Consider the following 24,513-nt stretch of genomic DNA (forward strand, 5'->3'; position numbering starts at 1 on the left):
CCCCAAATCTACCAACCTACATCACTGAAGCAATGGGAAGGTGTGGAGTGACAAAAGTTGCAAACCAGCAACAGGAGAGAGGCACAGAAGGCCAACAGAAGATAAAAGAGGTGCCAGATGTGTCCAAGAAACAAAAATCGCAAAGCCACCAATTGGTGTTGGAAATGCAGTACCCTAGTGTGTGTAATGGTCACAGCCAAAAGCAAATAGTTTGTGACAACTGCACACAGTGAACAAAGAAATGATGTTTGTGTGGGCACATGTGAGTGAACGGTGTTCTGGTCTCATGTATGTTTATTGTCTTTTTGTCCTCCAGACAGATTTTTGATGTTATTTCTTGTAAAAAAAATGTTATAAAAAGTTATGAATAAGCAAGTTAAATGTAAAATCAGTGTTTTGTTGACCCAAATATAATAAATATAATAACCTTAAACCAAAATTAAAGACATCTTTTAAATTCATTGCAAAAACACATTGACTCTAATTGGGGTCATTTTTGACCCCACTCATGGAAGAGTGACGGTATTGGTGGTTCATGCATCCAAGGGTTAAAATGTACCAAACCTTTTTTCTTGACGACTACTCTTTAAATAATAACAATAAAAACTCAGGTCATTGATTTTTCACTGCAACATATCAGAACCATGAATTCCTCTTCATTTGTTTAGTGGAAGATCTTCATCTTGGGTTGCTGTCTGACTTTGTCTCATCCTGGTTTCTGAACTTTGTTTTTGTATTAATAGCCTTTAGTTTGCTCTGATTAAAATCTGTTCTGTCTTTTGCCTCTTCAGTCCTACATGTGGGTCCTCTTAAACAACTCCCGTCTGACTTCTATAAACATAGTTGTCAAACTCCAGCTGACTGAAGCTTCTGGAGGTGAGGTTGTAGTGATGTTTTGCTGGATTTACTGGTCCAGAATCTGATCAGTCTAAAGGGGCAGCCTTAAATCAGTCACTGGCAGCAGCGCGGCTCTCTGTGTCCTTCAGAGGGGAAGCTTTTCATGACTTCTTCTATTCTGTAATTATTCCAACTGGATATGAGCTACTGCACTTATTGGCTGGGGTGAGATACCAGCTGGCACTGCTTTTATTGGCTGATGGGTCACATCTCTGCCACCATCCATTGGCTGCCTGAAGGAGGGTGGGAGGGGAGCCCACTCCATCCTTCCCTCCACCCCCTTGGCAGTGCTTGTAAATGTAAAGTCTTTCTCTGCCTGTTGTGACTCTGGTTTCAGTGTCTGCCTCCGAGCGAGTGGGTCAGAGCGCGAGTGTTTATTGGAGGAGGAAAAGAGAGACAGACAGGAAGGGAGGGAGAAGGCAAGCGGCGTTACTTTCCCCCCTTTTTAGCCTCCCCGTCTCCCTGTCACTCCATCCTTCCACCCCTCTCCTGGACCACCCTTCAGCCTTGCTTCAAGCCCAAACCAAGACCCCCCTCACCATCCAAACCACCCCAGGACCCTTTGACTCTCCCCACTTCCATCCCACCAACCACAACCCACAAGCAGGTAAGTCTATAAAAAAGTACTTTCTGCTCTTCTGTTTACTCTTCGCTTCTTAACATTTCCTCCGACTCTGCTCTTTTTTTCATATTTTTTTTGCTCTTTGCCTTTTTCTTTATGCATATTTCAAGTTTTCCCTGCAGCTCTTTTCTCCCTCTCAGTAAAGTGACACAGTTGCTGGAGATGCTATCAGTGAGGTCACTGTGCTTTTCTTCCTCCTTTGATATTCTGATATCCACTTCCTCCTCCTCCTTCACCACAGCCTCAGCATCTTTCCTCACATCTTTGCCCTGCAGCTTTTGGTGCCTGCGAATTCAGGGAGAACTTACTATTTCAGCTTTAAATCTGACTGTGAGAGCAAACTGACCAAAAACAAATTTCTGCAAGTGTTTCTGCTGGTTGGTGATGGCTATTTATAGGCAGTGGCGTGCCAGCCTCACATGCTTTCTCTATAGGCCACTTCCCTAATGCCAGGATGAAGCACAGGACTCCAGAACACATGAGATTGCACAAAGTGTAATGACTTTACAAGGTAGTGAGTCGCTTGATTGAATCAGGAGAACGCCAATATTAACATGGCTCATAAAGCATTCCTGGCAACAGCAGGGAGGAGAAAAACTGCTTAGTTCTTCAGTAGCACATCCTGCTCTCCACCAGGAAGGGGAAGTGCAGTGTGTGTGTGTGTGTGTGTGTGTGTGTGTGTGTGTGTTAGACAGAGATAATGCTGAAGTGCTTCAGACATCAATACTTCCAGCCCAGAGATTTTTGAGCCACTTTATCAACTCTGAAAACTGGACCTCACAACAATGTCAACATATGAGGGAAAGCTTCTTAAAACTTCTTTTTATTTTTTAGATTTTGTTTAAAGTTAAATATGAAAATATGAAAGAAGATGTTATCTTCTATTTTAACTTGTAACAAACCACAATTGCTTGAATAATTAGCAAAGTATCATCTGTAAGTTTTATTGTACTTTATTCAAATTCTAACTTTCTGTTTCAAACATTAGGCTGATTAGTTATTTAATCTATTGTTTTTTTCATTTTGTAATGAAGTTACCCATAAACAGCTTGTTTCTGTCCATCAAAACTATTTAATTGTACTTTTTGTAGAAAAAAAATACATTATCTCACTTCTGAAAAGTGGAAGATTAATTTATCATATGTTTTGTGACTCCTGGAAAAACACAGACTGTCTGACCTTTGAGCCCATAGAGGTGATTTTTTTTTTATTTTGACTTTAAAAAATAATTATCTGCGACGAATGTGTTGTTTTTTTCTATTAAGAATGTTTAAATGAAAATACCAGGATGTGCTTTTTCAGAAAACAAACATGCAAACAAAAAGAATAAGCATGGTTTTGTCAATTTGGGGACTTTTTTCTCTATAATATACTCATATTTAATATAAGAAATATAATACTCATAATACTTAAATGGATATCCAGCCAAACACTAAAATAAATCATGTTTCTTTGTCTTATCAAATATATATCTATAATTTTTTAGTTAGAATGCTTATAATAAGCATTTAATAAACCTGCGTGCCTCTTTAGAAAAACAAGCTGAAAAAAGGCAAAACTCAAAAGTAAAATCTTTCTTTTTTTCTGCTCAGGTTTTTAATTTATTAATAATGTTCTGTACCAATTTGAGTGGTTTTATAAAGAAATTTTCTGTTGAATAGCTTTCGTCCAAGAGAATATTTGTTTGTTTCTGAAGCTGGAAGAATTCATCTAAGTGATGATGCTGAACCTAAATCCTCTTAAATATTTATAAATACGACACAGGTCTGCATCTATGTTGCTTTTTTAGTCTTATTAACTTCTTAAAGCACTGTACACTCCAAGCATTGTTCATCTATTCAATTAAAAAAAAATCACACATTGATTGCACGTCTCTTTCCACAAATAAACGCCTTGAATCTTTGACATCTGAGACACAGCTGTCAGGTTTTAAAACAGACAAAGCTGCTCACATCAGCCCAGCAGCTTCCTGCATTTCCTGCAGTCTTTGTAAAAATGCAATTCTTTGTGAAAATGAGATATTTATTAGCCTCTGTGACGTGTTTGCACTCCCCTGCGAAGCTTCATGGGACTCTGGTTTAAGCTCAAGTTGAGCTCCTTGTACAGTCAGAGCTGTTCCCAATGTTTATGTCAAACAGTATCACAGCTTTCTGTTCGAAGTTTCTTTAAATTAAGCAGCAAAACTAACAAAAGAGGATTTAAAAAGCAGCAATGATGGGACAGATTATTGTTTTAACATGAATTAGAACCAAAGAGAGCATATGGTTTAAAGGTTAGTTGAACGATTGCATGGAAATCAATTTATCATTTTAATTCAAAAAAAGTGAACTATAAAAATATGTTTTGTGTGTATCCAGTAGATTTAATCAGCCCTACTTCCTCCAAAGCCAATGCTCTGCAGCAGGCAGCTGGCCCTTTTGTGTCTTGGCCCTTTTGAGACGTTCCGGTTCTCCCGCTGGCCTGGCTCAGGGCACCGAATGTGCCGGGAGTTGCCTGGGTAGGAACTGGCTTGCGTTTTTATTTATTTATTCATTTTAGGTTTGTGACAGTAACTGGCTGGCATAATAGGTGTCACTCAGTGATAGAGTGACAAAAAAAACAATAAACAATCACTTCTTTTAGGTTGATCAACAGAAAACTGGCTCTGCAAACGAATTTATTCTTTCACATCAGGACTTAAAGTAATAGTTCAGATTTTTTGAAGGGGAGTTTTGTAGAAAGGATATGAACAATTGATATCTTACCTGCTGGTTGATAGCTCTTTAAATGACCTCAGACTGGATTGACAAGCTAATCAGAGGGAGGCCCAGTCTAAGTGGAGTACCATCGTCCCAAAACAAACCCAATCTTCAATAATTTCATTGTGGTTCTTAAAAGCACTACTTTATAAACTTTTACCCAGATGTCAGTTTCCCATCATACTGTTATTCTGGTAGAAATGTTATATTCCTGCAGGAAGTGCTTCAGGCTGCACTGGAAGTGTTACAGCTAGCTAATGTTGCTATTTCGCTCACAAATAAACTCAGAATTGTCTCTAAATAACTACAAAATGCAAAGATGACAGTGAAAGGAAGATTTTTCCCCCATAATGCAAAAGTGACCTACTGTCTGACTGAATGGCATCTTTTAAAGAAACAAATAAGTCAGTATCATGTTTGAAAAGCCCCTAAAATTCAAATTCCATCCAGCGACTCCTGACTATTGTTGTTCAGAAATGTGAAAATGAGACTCAGTGTGGCTGACATAGAATAAAACTGTACAAATGACTGTCTGTCTTATTAATTTTTTTCTTTATTTTTTTTGCTTTCTCACTGAATTGATGGGTAAGCTGTTCTCTTTCATGGAGCTGTGCTGTAAACCTAAAAAACAATCTATTCTGTGTCATAATTCATAACAGAATGCAGGGCTCGGGCTGTGTGTGAGGGATTACTGAAATTGGAGGTTGCACCTTCTAAAAGTTGAAGCTATCAGAGAGAATTATGAGATGTGAAACCTGAGGACCTTCTTGTGAAGCCACTGGCTGCTGTAACCGAAGCAGGCAAAGGTTTTAGAGGGCGGAACCAAAACCCAGATCCTCACATTTAGAGATCAATCAGGAAAGTCGGAGCGATGGGAGGAGGATAAACGGAAGAGGTGGTGCAGGAACAGAGCTTTAGCCTTCCCTGCTGCTTTCCTTGCATCACTCTTGGTGGTGGGTGAGGAATGGTCATAAATAGGCGGCCCTCTCTAACCCGAGAGCTATTTTTATACTCGCTAATACGGTGCTGGAAGGGTGAGGTGGGGGTTGGAAACCAGTCTGAGTGGTAAAGTGACAAGAAAATATTATTGTTGGCCCGGACTTCAGAGTGATTAAAAAGATACGGACCTACCCGAGGAGGAATGTTGAGGCAGAATTAGCTTTCTGTTGTTTTTTAATAAGGTCTCAGCTCATTCATGATTCTGTCTGAAATCCCTCCATCTACTGAAAGGTTTTTACATGTGGTCAATTTTCCCAAAACTTCACAGTGTTCCTGCAAATGTCTTCTGTACAAATAAGAAGTTCACGTGTGCCAAAACTGCAAAACATTTTTTTCTGGTTCAAGTGATGCGAGCATTTTAAAATACAGTCACCATATTGGGTTCAATCAGCATCGTTAATCGTTACATTTTCAGAGTTTGCCATTGATTAATGATTTCTCATCTTCTTACAGTGGCAAACATCCAGAAAATAACTAATCCTGTAAAGGTTCAATAAAAATAATATAACAGAAAGCCATTTGATCATTTAAAATGATCTCAAAGATGTGCCAAGTCATCCACATATTCTCTGTAACTCCCCATAATGCTTCACTTAAAATCAAGTTTATACTCTTTCCGTTTTATTGACACCTAACTTGAGCCAACAGGACTTTTTTTATACCTTGTTTTCGAGGTATAACAGCCAATAAATGTTCAGTTTAAATATTTTAATGGGCTTGTTTGAAGTACTGAGAACTTCTATTGGAGGAAATGCAATTTTGAAACAAACCTCTGAAGTTTTAAAGCAGTCAGGTGGTTATTTATGCAAAAACAGAAAAAAAATCATACCTGAAATTGAAATTATGAGAATCAGAAAACAGACCAACTTATGTGGACTCAGTTGGTTTAAAGTGATGCTGTGCGAAACAAAACTTCTGTAATGTCTGCAAACTTTTGTGTTAATCAGTTATTCTTTGAGGTATTAAATTAGATTTTTGAATATGTCAAGCAGATTATATTTTCCAACTATTGGATAAGAGACTGCAAGAAAATCCTATAATGCTTACAAGGACTGTAAGCTGGACTGAAAAGTTCTGCTGGTTCTGGATGAACTGCACCACTGCTCCACTCAGGGTCTACAGTTTCTGCTGCAGCCCGAAAGGTTTCAGTAATACACACGAAAGTTCATTTACTAACTGATTGATTTACAATAAGAAAGTTTGGACGACTTATCTGCCTTCTGTTTGTGTCTTTGACATTAATTATTCAGAAATCTGTTTAGGATTGTCTTTAAACCCTCACGGCCACCTGCTGATGTTGAATATCTGATTATTTCCTCGTCAATAAGACGAACAAAAATAGCCTCGACTGGTCCCAGTGGATCCTATTTTTCTATAAAGGTTTGACCTCTAATTCCACCCCAACAATGGACAGAATGCAGTTATATCATTGTGTATAAATGCACCGCGGTTATTTATCCATTACTGCCACTGTTCCTCTGAGATGGCTCGGACAAAGTGATGAATGGGAGCCTTTTGAGTCAACAATGAGGTTTCTCTAAATCTCTCTCTGCCCTTCAGGCCTGCAGAGGGGAATTCTCTACATGCTCAAGATGTATTTTTTTCACAAAAGTAAAATGACTATGAACTTTAACTTTGAAAGTATTCAGTAATACTTAGAACCAATTCACTTTTAGCCTCAAAAGTCATAGAACAACTGAGATTGGAGGACTGAAATGAGTGTTTTAGTCATTTGAAGCCAGAAAACACTAAATATCAGGGTCACATACTGTGCTGTGTAAAAGTTAAACAAATGCCCAGTGACTGTGAAATCTTTCCATAACATGAGCACAAAGTTCTTGAACTATGGTACAGTTATTTCATGGTTCACATGAAATAAAAGTTGCCTACTCTTAAAGGTAAAAAACCCACAGACGTGTGTGCAGCTTACGTTTGTTCATGTCAGGGAAAAGTGTAACAGATATTCTAAAGCTCATCTTTTAGCTCAGGCTCTTGGCACTCCCAGCTGCCTCTCAGCGTTTTTGCTTGATTAAAAAGCACCCAGGAGTTAGTAAAGCGCGTGGTAGGTGTGAGCGCACACCCTGACAGCTTAGCATACTGATTATTCAAGCCTCTTAGGCTAAGCCACTGCACTCGAGTGATGAACGTCAACTCCCCCTCTCTCCATTGCATGTTCTGATGTCTTTACTTTTTTTTGTTCTTAATGTGAAACACTGGAAAGCCAGTGCCAGCTAGCAGAAAGCAAACCTGTTGTCTTGAAGGGAGAAAGGATCAGTGACAGTGGTTCATAACCTGCCAAGGCTTTATTTGGACACACTGTAATCCAATCATTGTTGGGAACTCTCTTTACTTTTTGTATGTGCATTATTGTTGGTATAAATACACTATTATTGGCTTTGTTATTTATTTAACATGTAAACTATGTCCAGCTACCCTATGCATTGCATTGGTAGCACATCACAGCTTGATCACTGACCTGTTCCGTTTCTTCAGTAAAAGCAACTTTTTGAAACATTTGTGTTTCAGTCTAATGCAATTTTAGATACATTGAAATAATATTATTAGCTGTTTCATAAGATAAATAAATAAATAAAAGCCACAGAAAACCTTAATTTGTGTTACTGGTTGCATTGGAGCGAACCACTCCTTGCTGTTTTTGGGCTGAGTGTGATCTCGGCTTGCTGGCGAGGCCACGTATGGCACCGTCAAGCCCCACCTGACCAACAGATTGGCCCCAGCTGGAGGCTGAGACTGAAACGGATACTTTGGATGCTCAGTGGTTCCGCTCATTTTGGGCTTATGCATAAACAAAACATACCTTAAATAAAATTTCAATGAGCCAACTTGCAGCTGGTTCAGAAACACTTGAAAAACAAGGCTTTCAGTTTTTATTTGTTTATTTAAAGAGGATAAAAAAAGATCGAAAAGACTTCTGGAACTGTGAGATTTGTACAGATGAGAATGAAGTGCATAGCAACACCTCATGCCAACTGTCAGGCACGGTGGTGGAGGTGTGACGACATGGGCTTGTTTTGCAGCCACAGGACCTAAATACGTTGCAGGGATTGAGTTGATCCTGAACTCTTCTGCACTGTCTAAACTGTATTTTAAATATTCTTTTTGTTTTGTGTCATTTTCTTTTCCTCCAAAACACCCTGGCCCTTTTGGGTAAATCAAGCAATTACTCTCCCCAAAAATTATTACTAACAAAAACAAAACTTTGTAGAAAATAATGCATTAGTAAAATCCTCTGTATATATATAGATCTAGTCATTAGGTTAGAATTTCCTACAAGAAGAACTTATCTTTTCACCCTGATAAAATTTAAGTTTTCAGACTTTTATCTCCATCTCATTTCTTTAATTCAAAGGAAAAACAATGATATAAAACCACTTGCCATTTTCCTGACATGCTTTTATTCAATGCTGGTTTTATTTTTTTATTTATTATTTTTAGTGTATATATTTTTCTCGTGCAGCTCCAGAAGCATCTGCAGAAGTGGATGCTAAGTCAGCAAGAATGCAGCACAACTGAGCTTAAGCAGATGTAGAAAAAAAAAAAGGCATGCACTTCAGGAGGTGGAAAAAACACTTTCCCCAGGCTGCTGCCACTGCCCTGCATTTTGAGTCTTAGTAGTAGGTTTATATGAGAGCTGAAAATGGCCTTAGCTCCACATGTGTGACAAAATTCATGAACCAGAACCGAAAAAAATACAGTGTGTATCTGAGCTCCCTCAAGAACAACATATAAGAATTGCATCATGTCTTTTCAGGAAAGCGTTTGGATGCCTGGATGCTTTAAAATAGCACTAAAGTGTGACGTTACTTATTTGAAACTAGATTAATAAATACCACTCCATACAAACAGACCTTGTTGTTCACTCTCTCCTTCCTGTTTGATGCTTCTTTCCACATTAAGAACGGGGAAATGCTCTTAACCCTCCCTTCTTCCTCTATTATTCATTTAATGGAACTCTGAAAGTGTGTCAGTGCAGCGACTCACTAAATGAACCCAGGCCGGCATGCAACAGTAGCTCTCCCTTTCTGTCCTGCATTCTTTCCTTTCTTGTTCGCACACTTCATTGTCCTCATATCTTGTCTTTGCTGAGTACTGTCCCCTCCCGGCAACCCTGTTAGAAACGGTGTCTGTTTCAGATCAGCGCTCAACGATGAAGCTGCTAAAACCAGACACTGACACTTTCTGAAAGCTTCAATCACATGTAAACAATCACTTCTAATTAGCAGAAACAACTCCACAGATGAGAAAGAATCCTCTTGTGTGTTGACATCAAGTGTAAGAAAATCCTCTTGATGTTTCTGACGTCTTGCGTGGCTCGCCTTGAGCTGAGCTGCAGCAAGTTTCCATGTAGGCGAGTCAGAAGTGAAAGCAGATTATTTCAGCAGCTTTATGTCGTCTCCGTGCACTCAGATTTGATGAACTGTTGGCTAATTCGATTTTGTCATCCTGTGAGTGGGGAGCTGTATGACGTCACGGTTTCTCTGTGCAGTCACTTCACAACAAACAGGCATGTTGCTCTCTCTGCATTGATCTCTAGACATTCACAGCAAACAGAGAACCATAGCCATATAGTTCAGATATTCTTATGTGCATTTATATGTGTTTGTAAAGCTGAGGAGGTTCTTAAATCCCACCATCCCCCATTTTGGGGATTAAGTGGGTAAAAAGTGAAACATCAAGGAGTTTCGGTGTCGTCTCGGTGTCAGGGAGAGGCTTTATGAGAAAAGTGCAAGGATGTTAAATGCTGCTTAACAGAACAGGATGTAAGGCTTCCCCTGACACACAAATATGCACTGTAGGTTTACTGAAACACACATAGTTTGAGCATACATTAAGTGCTTATACCATACGATTTGTTTGAGGACTTTCCAGGAGAAGCTGCAGCAACACACAGCTTTTCCTCAACACTTCTGTGTTGCTCCATTCATTTTACATCAGAGTGTCAGTCCTGTCCAGATGACCTCCAAGTCACTGACCTTATTAATGTTGGGAGTTCAAAGAGCCTTTTATCAGATTTTTGTAGCCGTTTAGCCAACAAGGTTCTTAAAGTGCCTTTTACACTGGACCCGTCTATGCTAACCATGACGTACATGACCTGTAAGGCTCGTTGAGCTCACGTCAGCGAATCACCTGACTTATGGTTACCTGAGACCTCTGACAGCAAAACATCCTCTGTTGTTAATTCATCACCTTGAGTGCTTTTTGTTGAAAGTAAGAAATTTCACACTAAAATGAGCAAAATAGTTGTTTTGTGCTCGTACTTCTTACAAACAGCTGCTACTCCTCCACCTCACCCAGCAGTTCTCTGTGTGTTAAAAGTTTGGTTTGTGGTTAAACGTTCAAAAAAAGAGCTTGACCCATCAACACTCTGCCAGGTTTCCATTATGACCAATTCATCCTCCTTATCAGGGCACAATCGCAGTTAATGAGCCTCGCAAGACACTCTACAAATCAAACAGGCTCAAAATATAGGATTTTTCATACGTGCTCAGAGGAAAACTAATTATGACCATCCAACGACTTGTATGCTGTCAGTCTCTTGTGTAAGAAGTCATCATGTAATTATAAACAGACAAAAAACATGTGGCCTCTTCACTTGCTGATCATACTTTCCAAGCACTTTTCTGGGATTAAAAATAGACGTATCATCCCAAATAGCTAATTTATCTTTGCAAAACAATGCTGTCCATATGAAATATATTTTTATTTCTTCTCCTGGTTAGTTCATGCCTTCTCTACTGTCCTGTTTCTTTTCTGCCCACCAGTTTACTACACGTGTGTGGATGTCAACAATCTAAACAAAAACATGCATGGGGATTCATTAAAGCATTTTGAATCGTTTGAAAGCAATCACTGCTCTGCTGAGGTTTCTCCTGACACTTTCGAGTAGCTGAAATGCTCTCCTGCACTGGCGCTCACCCTGGCACAACTTTCATGGATAGGGTCAGGTCGCACCTACGTTCCACTCTAGCTTGACTCTCCTGCCGTGGGTAACACATCTGCACGAGGTTGTTTCTATGACCTGGCCACAATCATGATTTGAGTGTATATATTAGATCGGGTTGGCCAGCCATTCTTCAAGTTTTTAAAGACCAAACCACAACTGTGCACTCAGGCTTCACATCATAGATACGCTGCTGCCACAAAGATCAACCACCATGACCTCGACACAGAAAATTTGTGTGTGCTCAAAACCCTCCTGAACCTATCAGGCTAATTGACAACCTGCTGCGTTTTTAATATGTGCCTGATAATCTCACCAAGACCTCTCAACGTTCTGGCAGATTTTTTACGTCCTAGTGGACTATTTACAATTTATTGTTTGTCTTAAAATGTAAAAATGTAATTACCCACAAAATATTTAGAACATTATCTTATGGAAACTTTATTACATCAGACAAAATAATTTCATCCTGGGATGAAAGAAAATGTTCTAAAATTCCTCAAAGGATAGAGGAATGCAACAATTTGTAGATTATCACAAGCCACTCAGACATAAATGCTTATAAAACGTGGTATTTCAATGAAAAAACCTAATAAGACCATAATAATAATTCTAAAATAACTGCTCTTCTATGTTGGCATGTTTCTGCTTGTGAGTTTGAGAAGGAGTGTGCAGGTGAGAAAGTGCAGCAAGCACCTGGCTTCACGCTGAGAAAATCCACACGAGGAATCTGAGACGGATCAGCATTATTAAATGTGTAATTTAGCACCTTAGGGAGAAATCAAGCTGCCTGGCAATACATCTTAACAGGAAGGAGAAAGTCACGTAATATGGCCCGTCAGAAAAAATGACTGGTCAACAGTTTGCAACTGGTAATTCATCAGATTTAATAAAGCTGGCACTTTTCATCTGCAGGACAAAAATTGTACTTGTAAGGGGAAAAGCAGCTGTGCAATAAACATGCATAAGAGGAGGCCTGTCTTATGATGCATGGAGTCTATCTGGCTGACTTTGTATTTATGTGGAAATGAACACCATAAAAAGGAAAATTATATGTTTTATTTGTCTTTAATCAGAAATTGATGAGGGTGAGATCTGAATCCTGAGCTGGACACAAATAGAGCAACGAAGAAGTTTGTTTCTTTTCTTCTGGTTATGTCTGCAGAATTTATGAGAGTCATATCCTGCATGGCTAAAAATAAACTCCTAACATCCCACTGATGAATCTGCAACACGATGGTGAGAGGGACAACAGGGACAAATACTGAGAATCTTTTTAAAATCGTCACACTAACTTGGGTTTTAACTAATTACACGAGACAAGCAAATTTATTTTACTAAAAGTTTGCTTTCAGATCGGTGTGAGCTTTTAGAAACAGAAAATAAATGAGCATTTAAAATACCAAAGTAGAAAATTTCTGAAGAAATTCTGCAGGTTGTCAAAACATGTAAATTTGAAATGGCTTTTGACATTTTTATGCATAAACTGTGGTGGAAGTGTAAAGATTGTGAAAACATATCGCTCTCTAAAATTGAACTGTGATTGTGAAAGAACCATTAAAGATATCAGAACACCAGTTTAGTCAGGTCAAGTTAAACGAGTTTTAAACGAGTCAGAGACTCTGAGACTCATTTAAACTTTCAGAGATGTTTCTACTGGGAAGTGTCTGGGCTGCAGAGATCCAAAGAGGTCTGGGTTTCATCACTTGTTTTGCCAAAGTCTAATTTTTGTACATGTGATTTTTAAAATTTATTTATTTATCCACACTGTACTATGTGCTGCTTCAAAATGTTATGGCGCACACTACCTGATTGATGCACACATTCTGAGGTTATTTGTTGTTTTTGTTTGTTTGAAGAATGTTGGGAGAATAGTAATAAGGATCTTCAGTGTTCAAACTCTGCCATCTTTAATAAAAACTCAGATATTTGTGGTGCAGAGTACAATGTGCTGCAGGAGGCAAAAGACTTGGGATCTCGAATCAAAGAAATGCTTATAAAATTGATTTAGTAGGTTTTATTTAGGCACTGATCATATGACTAATGAAGACAACTTACATGTTGACAGTTTTTCAGTTTGGAAACAACAAGCTGTTAATCGTCCACAACAGCTTCCTAAAAACACTTAAAAAAAACACAATTTAAAAGCAGTGTAAAAAAAAAAAATCAAATGTCAGATTTCTGACTGACTGATTCAAACAATATTTACATTAGTTCTCTGTTTTTAGGCTAAAATATTAGTTGTTTAGGATAAAAAATACAGTTTATATTTGTTTAAAAAAAGAAAAATAAATAAAAAGCTGATAAACAGATATCTGAATACAATCAAGACAAAAATCTCTTAATATTAAGAAGCATATATTTAGGATTCTGTCATGTGTTCATTCACACAGATGTCACAGAGGATGAACACATTAAAATATGACTGAAACATCATTTATCAGCCAGCAGCCCATAAAATTACCCCGATAAGCCTCAGTTTGCTTCTATATTTGTTCTTTGTACAAAGTGACTTTTCTCAGTCAAGCCCTATTTTCACAGTAAATAGTTGTCTATATATTTACTTACATAATTTATTGATAAAACAACCTAAATAAAATTAAAAAATTAAAGAAAGCATTATGTAATGGCATAGACTTTACAAATAAAAAACCCTGACAGGACAAGTCAAAACAATCTAGAGTTGAACTTTACACTCAGCACCGTCCTGACCTGCTGGTTGTCTCGGAGGTAAAAACAAACTTGCAGGTAAAATAATATTCCTAACATAATTTGCATTTTATCCCAAACATGTAAAGGCGAGATCTCTTTCTGTCCTGTTCACTTGACAACATTAGTTCAACCGTAAAGAAGAGAAATCCTGGAGTTAAAGCCGTTTTGGTCAAACCTTGACTATAACGTTGTGCACACATAAAAATAATGAATATTTCAGAGGCCATGGCTTAGTGCTTTACATGCAGTCTACAGTTTTGGTGTACAGTGAATGGACCAATGAAGTGAGCAGAATCCGAACACACAGTTCACCAGCAGACAGTTTCTGTGATGAGCAGGCAGAAAGGCCAACGTCTCTGCTCATAAATATGTCCAGCCGGGAGATTTACAGCTGGCAATTCCATCTCTAGTGGAAGGCTGGTCGATTGCTTTCTGCCCTTTCCCTGCAACTCACGCAGGCGTGCAACACAAAACATGGCTTCCCACAACTCCAAGCAGAGAAACAGTGCACACAACAAGGAGGTCAAAAAGAAGATATCTAATCAAACCGTTTGGATGATAATTCTTTAAACCCATTCATCAGCTGTATTTAGCAGCTCTGGAGAAAGTACCAATAACTGGACTTGTCGTGGTCAGCGGGGTTTTGTCTTTAGGCTTTTGGTTTCCTGTTTCATGCTGTTCTATTTTTACTTTTTATTTTGTTTCTCTGATCTGCTCGAGGTTCGTCTCAGAAGACGTTCAAATATTCTCCCAATTTCAGCAAGTACGGAGACAGTAAATCATCTCTCAAGGTAGACCGGTCCCGAGGAAAGGCAGGGCCACTCAATAAATCTCTGTTTGACTGACATGAGCTGAAAAGGCTTTGAACAGCTTGATGACACATTTTATTTATTTATCGACTAGATTGACGCCTTGAATATTGTTCACACCAGAGTTAAAGTTACAGTTACTGAGCTGGGATTTGGTATGGTAGTAGCTGAGAGTCATCACCATCACGTATTCATACCACCAACAGAGAAAATAACATCTTTGGCTAAAACTTTGGCATGCAAGACAGCAGGTGATATGCGTTCCTTCAAAGAATAGCCTCGTTATTTATGTAAAAAAGATAAAAATGCAACTTGTTTTCACTGAGAACCTAAAATGGGAACTGACCCAAATCTGTGCCATCATAGGTTTTGTTGTTGTTGTAATCTCAGTTGACCAGAAGTTCATAAATTTTAAGATATGACAAGTTCAGCAAACTTTAAATCCCCACAAAGGCAAAATGCAGCATTTGTGCTCTCTGTTAGGATTACGTAACACATTAGTTGTTGTGTCAGGTGATGCTGAGGTTTTAAATTTTGCTCATTCAGTGTCAGTGTTCAAACTCAGGAGCAAAAACCCTCAAAATGCTTCAGTGAAGATGCCGACTCTCCAATAAACACAGCACGACTAATCCCTCCTTACAAATGACAAGTCGTCTCTTCCACACAAAGACTTCAAAGCAGAGCATTTCTCACATCTCAGACTTGAAATGATGACACTTCTCTGTGTTTCTGACAGAAGTTAACTAAACAAGCCATTTCAGGCCAGCAGCATTGACTAAAATGCTCAGTGGGGCCAGCTAAGCTCCTGATATTGGCCTCTGCGTGTGAAAGTGACCACTTAAGTGCTGTGCAGCCTCTCCTGAGTGTGTTTGCGGGAATAGGCATTTCCTCTGACGTTTTGCCAGCTTGCACCGTGTGTTTGCGTGTCCTTGAGAATATATTGGCGTTGTGAATGCATGCTCGACAGTGCATTAAAGGGTTTCTGTGCAAGGAAGCACATCTGTGTTTTTAAATGTCACGTTATGTTGTGGCTTGAATGCTTTTAAAGCCTTTGGTCAAAGAAAATAGATGAAAAAATTGTTTCTAGAAAGGAATTGAGCTCATAATGCCCTGCTGTTGTTGTTGTTTTATTATTAACTAGGAAATCTGAGTTAAGATTGTTGGTCTGTGTTCAGCTTGATAAGGAAAATTCTAATTTTCTATACATGACTGAACGCATGAAGACCAAAGTAATGAAAATAAGCAATTTTCATAGATGGAATTAGCCAATAGTTCCTAATATTAGGCTCTAATTTGTCCTTTTTTTCCAAAATTACTTTTTCCAGTTGCATGTCTGAGGTCTCTCTGGGCTGAAATGTTATTTTTCTAAGATTCAGAGTCAATAAACTGTAACAAAAAACTGAAGAGCAAGTTATTGATGGTAATCTCATGAGACTAACCTACTTCCTGTCATGATGGGGTGTCTCAGACTGTGTCTTTAGCTTCCCCGTTATAATAATCCTCATCAAATTGTTGGTGCAAAGGTCTTGTTGTTGCTGAGATTGATGTCATTCATCTTGGTGAATGAGTGAAATAAATTCAAATAAAACTCACAACACAGCTCCAGTTGTAGAGTCCTTTATTGTTATTGTTGGTGAATGTCACACTCATTAGCAACATGTGTTGTCTGAGTGTCGAGGAATCACAGCGTCCTCCTGGTGGTTTGAAACATAAGGTCCTAATAACTACTTCATAATGCAGTGGTAACCAATCCTGATCTTTGAGGGCCACCTCCTGCAGGTTTTAGATGTCTCCCTCCTCTTCAGCGGGTCTTCAAGTTCTGCAAAAGCCTATTAATCACTCAGTCATTCAAATCAGGTGTGTCAAAGCAGAGAAACGCCTAAAACATGCAGGACAGTCGTCCTCAAGAACCAGGATTGGACACCACTGTCATAATGGGACCAACAGTCTTTAGACTTGGTCCAGAGAAACATATTATGCTAATTCTGGTCATATGAAACATTTCAAACTTCCACATTTTCCTAAAGCTTCAGAGAATCTTTTATTATCAGATGGATTCTGACCAGGAAGACCATCAGAGTAATATAATCCATGTATCGGAAAAACAAATTAATGACATCCAAATTATATAACTTGGCTCGTTTGTTGTTCAGCTTATAACCAAGGACTGGTGACTTTTATATTTAGGAGGTTTTTTTATGTTTTGAAGGCCTTGGAACGTCTTTAGATCCCGACACGATGACATTGGAAAGGAAGCAGAGGACCTTGATGTCAGAAGTTTAAATAGAAGTTGAATCCATCACAGAGATTCTCCCAGCATGGCACCTAATCTGGATTTCTGATACATGGAGTTAAAGATGTGATGAATACATTTAATAATTCAAATAGATTTTTATGCTTTCCACCCAAATGAAGACTGATTGAAAGAGTATCAAATGTTTGCTTTAATATCTGTGTTTATGTTCTTGTTTTGTTTTTCAAGAATGTTTCTGTAAAGAGACAATTATTTTCATGTCCACTCTCGTCTCAAAATGAAACACAGTTAGTCACACACACAAACTGCCATCTTTATAATTACTGACAGATGTTTTCACTCAGCTGCTGATTCATTGTTTCTCTTAAAGAAAAGAAGAAGAAATATGTTGTGCTCGGGTCATGTTTTGTCTCTAAATTTAGGTGTGTGTATGTTTTTCTTTTACTGATAAATGTGCTGTAATGCAGCTATCAGCCCTCATCATCCCTTCTGGTGTATCTTATCCAAAGATACAGAAGATGAATATATCAGCTTTATTTATGAAGAGATCAATAGGCTGAAGCAGAACACAGCTGGAGCCACAAATTAATGAACTATTTAACAGGAGTGGGCATGAGACACAATAGGCAGTGAATTTCTATGCAAACATACTGTATAAATTTGTAGATATCTCTTCTGAAATGATATGTGGTCATATTATTTACTATAATTTATTTTATATCCAAGTTTACAACACTGTGATCTGTAGTGAGCAGGTGGATGAGAGCCTGTAGAGGTGGAAATAAGGAATAAGGAATGATAAAAAAGGTCCATCAGAGGGACAACTCAGGTTCGGAAATAAAGTTAGAGAGGTGAGGCTGAGACGGATTGCACAGAGGAAGGACAGTGGATATTTTAGATAAATTATGTTGAATATGGATCTGCCAGGAATGAGGGAAAGAGGAAGAACATGGGAGAGGTTCATGGATGTAGTGAAGAAGGTTGTTGTGACAGAGAAGGATGCTGGGATCGTCAGAGAGGCAAATAAAGTGAAGACCCCCTAAAATGAACGGCTGTAAAACAAAGTTTGTGAGATTTGCAAACCATTGCATTCTATCTTTATTTTCTCTTTTTCAGAACTCATATTAACCTATTTTTGCACAACCTAAATTTTCAGTTGAAGAAGCAAATTTAGGTAATCAGAAGGTGTGCTTTTCTCCCCTCTTTATTCCATCAAACACTCTCTAAGTCCCCTAAAGCAAAAACAACCCTAACAGGATTCTTCTTCTGTGATGCACACATGCATCACGTGTGTGTGGTTTTGTGTTACCTGTGCTCACGCCAGGTGAAGACAGGAAGTGCAGTTTGCTGCCTACCATTTAGCACATCCTGTCCGGTGTGTGCACGAGTGTCTGAGGAAAGAAAAGAGAGCACCAGACGAATTTACAGTCAGTGATGGGTGAGTCCTTTACTAGATGGGGTCAGCGCTCTAATCTGAGGAAGTGATGACATTGTGAGGATATTTAATGAGAGGATAAGAGCCGAGCCGAAGGGTGGGGGAATTAGCCTTTTTAGAAATCATTAAACATTGATACTGTCAGGGGACCGGAGCACACTGGGGCTCCTTTTCAATGACTTTCATGCTGTGTGCTAATAGAGTTTCACCTCTGGGGACCTCCAAACCCCCACCCACCCCTCCTTTCATAGCTAAAGCTAAGAGAAGATCAGATTGCTACTCTGCTCCTGAGGGTGATCTTAGTGAGCCTCTGTGTGGGAAGTAATTTTAGATTATGGGAGGTTATTCACTGCCTCTTCTTTCTTTTATTCAAGTGTGGAATATTCCTGAATTATAATAATTTAAAACTGATCAAACTTTAGGGTGAAGTAGTTGGGTTTTTTATGTTAATCTATTTGCAGTACTTGTATTTTATATTAATTATTTTGGGTTATTTATAAACGCTTTGTGTCAGCTTTCTACGCCGCAATTGTTTGTTTTATTTTCATGTTTCTACATCTCTGATAACTAAAGTGTGTTGTTCACTTGGATCACCAGCAGAGGGCAGTGATATCCTTTAAAAGAGAAGGAACAGCCTCTCAAACAGGATGTATTCAGTACTGTTGTGTGTGTGTGAATGAATGAAACTGATTATTGTGATACCAGCAGATGGTGACAGATGGAGCTGCTGCACAAAACTCGGCTGACCTTTATTTTGAACACATGAATTTATGTTTTGCAGGGATTCTTTTCTGGTCCTCACCAGCAGAGCTGACTGTGAAGATCTCACCTGCACAGTGTAAGAACGATCAGCATCGTTTCACTTATGAACCAATAAATAAGCTCATACGTGGCCTCTTTTCACACTAAACGCTTTGAGCCTTGAGTTTATTCAGCATCAGGTGCATGACATGCTTTGAAACATTCAGCAACAGTCTAAGAGCTTATTAACAGTGTTTTTCTCCTCCTTTTCTAACAGATCCTCTGAGCCCAGCTGTCAAATTTAATTTGGTTTAAAACCACCTCAGCTGAATGTGTGCAACAAAGTAAGTTAAATTATCTAGTTTGACTCATCTAAGCACATTTTTAAAAATTTATACGTTTTACTCATCTTAATTTACAAACATTGAGGGGTAATTTTAAAAACAGAAACCTAATTACAGCCCTGACTAATCCCAGCTGTCACAGCCGGGTGATGTACAGGAATAAGGCTGAGCCAGGCCACCCGGTGAAGAAAGTTTATTTGTTTTTTTTCTGTCATGATACTTCATGACTGCAGGTGAGGGTTGGAACATAGATGGATCAGTAAATGGAGAGCTTCTCCTTTCAGCTCAGCTCCTTCTTCTGTGTGACAGACCAGACTAACACCTTCATCAGGTGATCCCTCTCCATCCTACCATCACTCATAGACAAGAGTCCAAAATACTTGAACTCCTCTGCTTGAGCCTTGATTGGTCAGACAACTGAGTTACTCCCAGTTTGTATTTTATTTGTAGCCTCTCAGTCTACAAATTTAATATTAAGACACATCCTAAAAAAACAAGCAAACAATTAAATAAAATCAGCTTTTTTACATTTACAATTAACCATTATGTATTCAAGATCCATCCTCAAAATTTAAAATCTAAAGTATTTGGAGTTCTCTTTTGTAGTTAAAGATGTTTTTTTCTTTCACATTTCAAATCTTGAGAGTGTAAAAAAGAGGAAATAAAGCTCCCTGAATGATCTTCCACTACAGAAAAAAAGTCCTTTTGTTTTATTTTTATTTTTATTATATATATTTTTTGATTTGTAATGTCCAGGATGACTGAGAATCTACACTGGTAATGATTTTATTCTGTAACGTTTATTGTTTTCTAAAAATTATTTCCAGAGACAAGTGCTGCAAATGAACACTGACTCTCTGCAGAAATGAGTTTTTTTTTAAATTTTTTATTATCTTGTCTTTGCGTTGTATCCGTCCCCAACAAATATACTTGAATGCATTAAACATTGCTATCCTCTCACACAATTATCTTTTTTATTCTGTTTTAGATCTACTGACCAGACATCCTGTCACCTATTTTCAGAGGGCGGCTGAAAGCCACAGGTCACATGACCTGGAAGAAAAAACCCAGGAGACTTTTGGGATCGCTCTTCGGTCAGACACACCTCGATGTCTCTGTTTTAAGTGACAAGCTGTTTGGATTTTATTGAAAGGTGATAAGGGGACAAAAATCATTTGTTTTAAAATGAATTAATTGCGTGTTTGTGTTGGGTTTTAGCATGGGCTGCCTGTCAAGCTGAAGGGAAGTCAAAAGGCTGATGATCTGATTCTAAGTGGAACCAACTTTGCTCTGCTGTCCTTTATGCTCTGGGAACACAACACCCAGAATAAATCTGGTGAGGAACCAAATTAATTTCATCCGTCGATGTATTATTCCATTATTCTTCCATTATTGAGACTTTTAAACAAGCAGGTTTCTGGATGGTGCTGACAATGTTTAGTTTTTCGTTGTGTGTGATATTAGTCTATCCGACTCGCTGTTTGTACTTAAATCCCTGGAGCATGTTTGCGAGCCTGTGCATACACACGCGTGTGTGTTTTGACAATTTAATACTTCCAGCAATGCTTCATCCTGCTGAGAAAGAACTAAATTTAAGCTGACTGTCTTTACTGCTTTAGACTGATAGGACTAAGTCAGGAGATACTGGCTTCTTGTCAGAATCCTGGAAGGGAGGAAGTCTGTGCTTCTGCTCCTTCTGACCATATTAACCACACACACACACACACACACACAGATTAACTACAAACAAACACATTTAGTCTAAAACACTTTTGCACAAACAGATCTTTCTCTTCTAAAGTCAACTTTTTAAACCCATCCAGCCATCAATATAAAGCAGAACAACACTGAGATAAAAAAAAAGCTTTTATCGTTAAGCATTAAGTGAGCACAAAAACTGATTGTTTCCATTTATTTATAAGTATTTTACTTTCTTTCTCTTTCATTGTTCAGATTACCAAGGATAAAGAAAGAAGTTTGTCTCAGAAAACATCACTGTCATGTTTATTTTTAAACTGTTGTTAAATCCAAATGGTTCCAATGAGATGCAAAATGGTGGTAAAGGACCGTCACGGAAAAGTTTCAGAACAATAAGATCTAATTACCAGACAGATTTACATATAAATACAAAATTTAAGACAAAAAGAAGCAGCATGAGATAAAATCAGGGGGGAAGATAGAAAGTGTAATCATATTAGCCACAGTCCAACATGTTTCACTACAAGTAAACTCAAAGGAAAACAGGTTCGTGTTTCATTTTGTGCATAATTTAGGTTGAATTAAAGGTGTCTGAAGGCTGATGTTCTGAAAATGATTCCAAACTTGTAAAGAAAACAAGACAACAGTTATTTTCTGATGATCTGAAAGTGTTCTAGGAACATGACAGGTTTATTTAACTGAGTGTGAAATGACCAAAGTGTAGGTCATTTAAAAACCAAAGCCTTAATGATGAAACTAGCATAATGACCATCACGCTCCATGCAAAAATACTAAACAAAGATGTATTTGGCAGGATTTGGGGCTTATATATTTTGTTGTTTGGTTGCCTTTATGTTTAGTTTGCTTTGTTTTCTGTCATCCTTCTCTTCTCCTCAGTCAGTCTCTTGTCTTCCTGCCACGCCCATCTTCACCTGATCCTAGTTGTAATCACTCACCTGTGCCCACTTCCCCTAATTACCCTCTGCTTTAAAACCTGCTCATTTCCTCCACTTTCATTGTTGCTTCATATCTTGTGTCCTGTTTGGATTTCCTTATGTTTAGTTTTGCTGCCACATCAGCCTGTTTTATATTTATTTTTAATAAATTAGTTTCTTTTTTTTTTTGAAAACGAGTCTATGCTCTGGGTTCTCCTTCTCCTCCCAACCTGACAGTATCCTGTTAGTGCTTGGAGTGACTTTCAGCTACTAACATGTTAAAAACTAGCTCATTATCTGTAAATCTGACCGAGTTACAGCCATTTTTATTTTTACTAAATTCAGAGAGTTGTAGCAGCTTTCCATTCTGGTTCATGAGATATTTTGCCAATATGTGAACAAACACACAATAATTGACTATAAACAGCAACATGTGGATTTTTCTTCTTTGGTTTAAAGAAAACTGATGTAAATATTCATCCAGGAGGCAGGAACGGAGACGTGAGCCTGCATTGGATCCAAAGAATAAAACTGCTTCATAAACTGAGTCCAATCTTTAAAGTAAAGCGGAAAAGGCATGCATACAAACAATATCATCACAGTCCAACACACACAGAAATTATCTTTCTGGCTGCAAAGTTTAAATAGTTTTAGAACATTTAGTATGCAGTTTTATTGACTTTATTTACAAAATTTTTTTTTTTTTACGAAAACCTTAATGCTGATATCAGTTTTTGGCTTTAAGAGATTCAAACGTGTGGAAACTGACTGCAGCTGGAGCAGAAAATAGATGTTTTAGCTCAGATAATTGCTTCACACCTCAAGAATAATAACAGTTTATGTTCAGTAATTTCATGCTTTCTGTCTGCACTCGAAGAAATTAGAGGTGCCATTAAATTAATCAGCTTACACTTTTATTTACCGAAACAAAAATTTAACAATTTGATAAATTGGCAACTGTTTTAATAAGTAATTGGTATTATAGTTGCACAAGCCAGTGTCTGTTAGTCTGAATTCTTAGGCATGTAGAGACATCAGGACAGTGGTCAGTAGACTTAATTTTATTTATATTTTATACGTATATTTTAAATTTTGATTTGCATTAATGCAAAACAAGTATTGGTTGTTAAGCCTTTTTAAAATGTCTGTTTCTGCAGCCATAAACACAGAAACAGGACCTCAGCTGTAGATAGGCTTTTTATTTGCATAAAATGTTCACATTTAATTGTTGCTTTATGTCTTTTTATAAACATATACTGTTACTGGCACAGCAGCTGCTGATCCTGCCTGTAATTATAAAATCTTATTTTAGTTATAGAGTATGCACGTCCAAAGTTATCACATGAAATGTTATTTATGTGAATAAAACATTCCCATGCACTTTTGAGCAGCAAGTATTTTTGAAATAACTTTTTTAAAAGATGGAATTTGCTATATTTAAGAACAAAAATACATTGGAGGGATTTATTTTACCAGATCTCATAAAACAGTAAAGGTTTTTGGTTAAAAGTGGAGGAAATACTTTAATATGAATGTCACTAATGCTGCATGATTTGTAACACTGTAGGAACAATAATGGAAATTCCAGCATCAGTTCTAATATTATTTATGGTTATTCATAATATACAGTGAATAATATTGACTATTTAGTAAAATCTTCACCCCACAAGTCTGAAAGTGTAAATTTCAGTCCCTTGCCAACTGAGCACAAACTCACAATGATGGTGGGACACAAAGAAAAAAACTCGCCTGTGGATAAATGAAAACAAAAGAATAAAAACGGCAAATGCAAAATGTAACCTTTAAGTTGCTCCAGAATGGAAGTCATGACAGATCTGAGCGGGACAGAATCCAAATTAATGAGAACAGTCTGTGTAGTTTCATGATATGGCAACCCGGGCTGATAAAAGTGCAGCTTGCTTCTGCATGATGATTATTTTTTCTTTCTATAAAACAATCTGTGTGACTGACGTATAGAGGAAAATTCAGCAGTGAACAATAAACTCTACTGCACTTTTCAAAGAAGCATAAAACTGTTGGTGACGTCGTGCACGGCCCCCCAGCTCAGAAAATGTGCACCTGGAAAATGTTCTGGTGTCTGCTGGTCGGCAAAGATCTGATTCATTAAAGGTACAGGAGCAGCAACTACTGCTTTGTGCAAACTTTTTCCCTCTTGGTAATTGGCAGGTACCTCAGCGTTAATGATTTAATCTACTCAATACTTTTTAAATAAAAATAAGCAGATTTGGACCAGTTTTGTTGTTATCATTAGCATGTTTGCCTGGCTGTTTTCTGCATAGCCCTGGATCTAAAGATATAGGAAAATAAAAAATTAAATCAGGTATTAAGCTCATAAAATAATTCATA

General features: G+C 37.9%; 1 protein-coding gene across 5 annotated transcripts in view; it reads left to right on the forward strand.

Moving 5' to 3' along the window:
• The first annotated feature begins 1,221 nt into the window (after positions 1-1,221).
• LOC108244298 (poly(rC)-binding protein 3) overlaps positions 1,222-24,513 on the forward strand; it is a 46,266-nt gene continuing 22,974 nt past the window's right edge. For 4 of the 5 annotated variants that reach the window (XM_017430381.2, XM_017430385.2, XM_017430384.2 and 1 more), the window contains exons 1-5: positions 1,222-1,504; positions 19,210-19,266; positions 19,447-19,513; positions 20,502-20,607; positions 20,732-20,849. The gene's annotated coding sequence lies outside the window, so the exon portion shown is untranslated. Of the gene's footprint in view, positions 1,505-19,209; positions 19,267-19,446; positions 19,514-19,746; positions 19,845-20,501; positions 20,608-20,731; positions 20,850-24,513 lie in introns of all 5 variants that reach the window. The other variant, XM_017430382.2, reaches the window with a different exon arrangement.

This window comes from Kryptolebias marmoratus, linkage group LG6 (assembly GCF_001649575.2).
Source record: "Kryptolebias marmoratus isolate JLee-2015 linkage group LG6, ASM164957v2, whole genome shotgun sequence".
Lineage (NCBI taxonomy): Eukaryota > Metazoa > Chordata > Actinopteri > Cyprinodontiformes > Rivulidae > Kryptolebias > Kryptolebias marmoratus.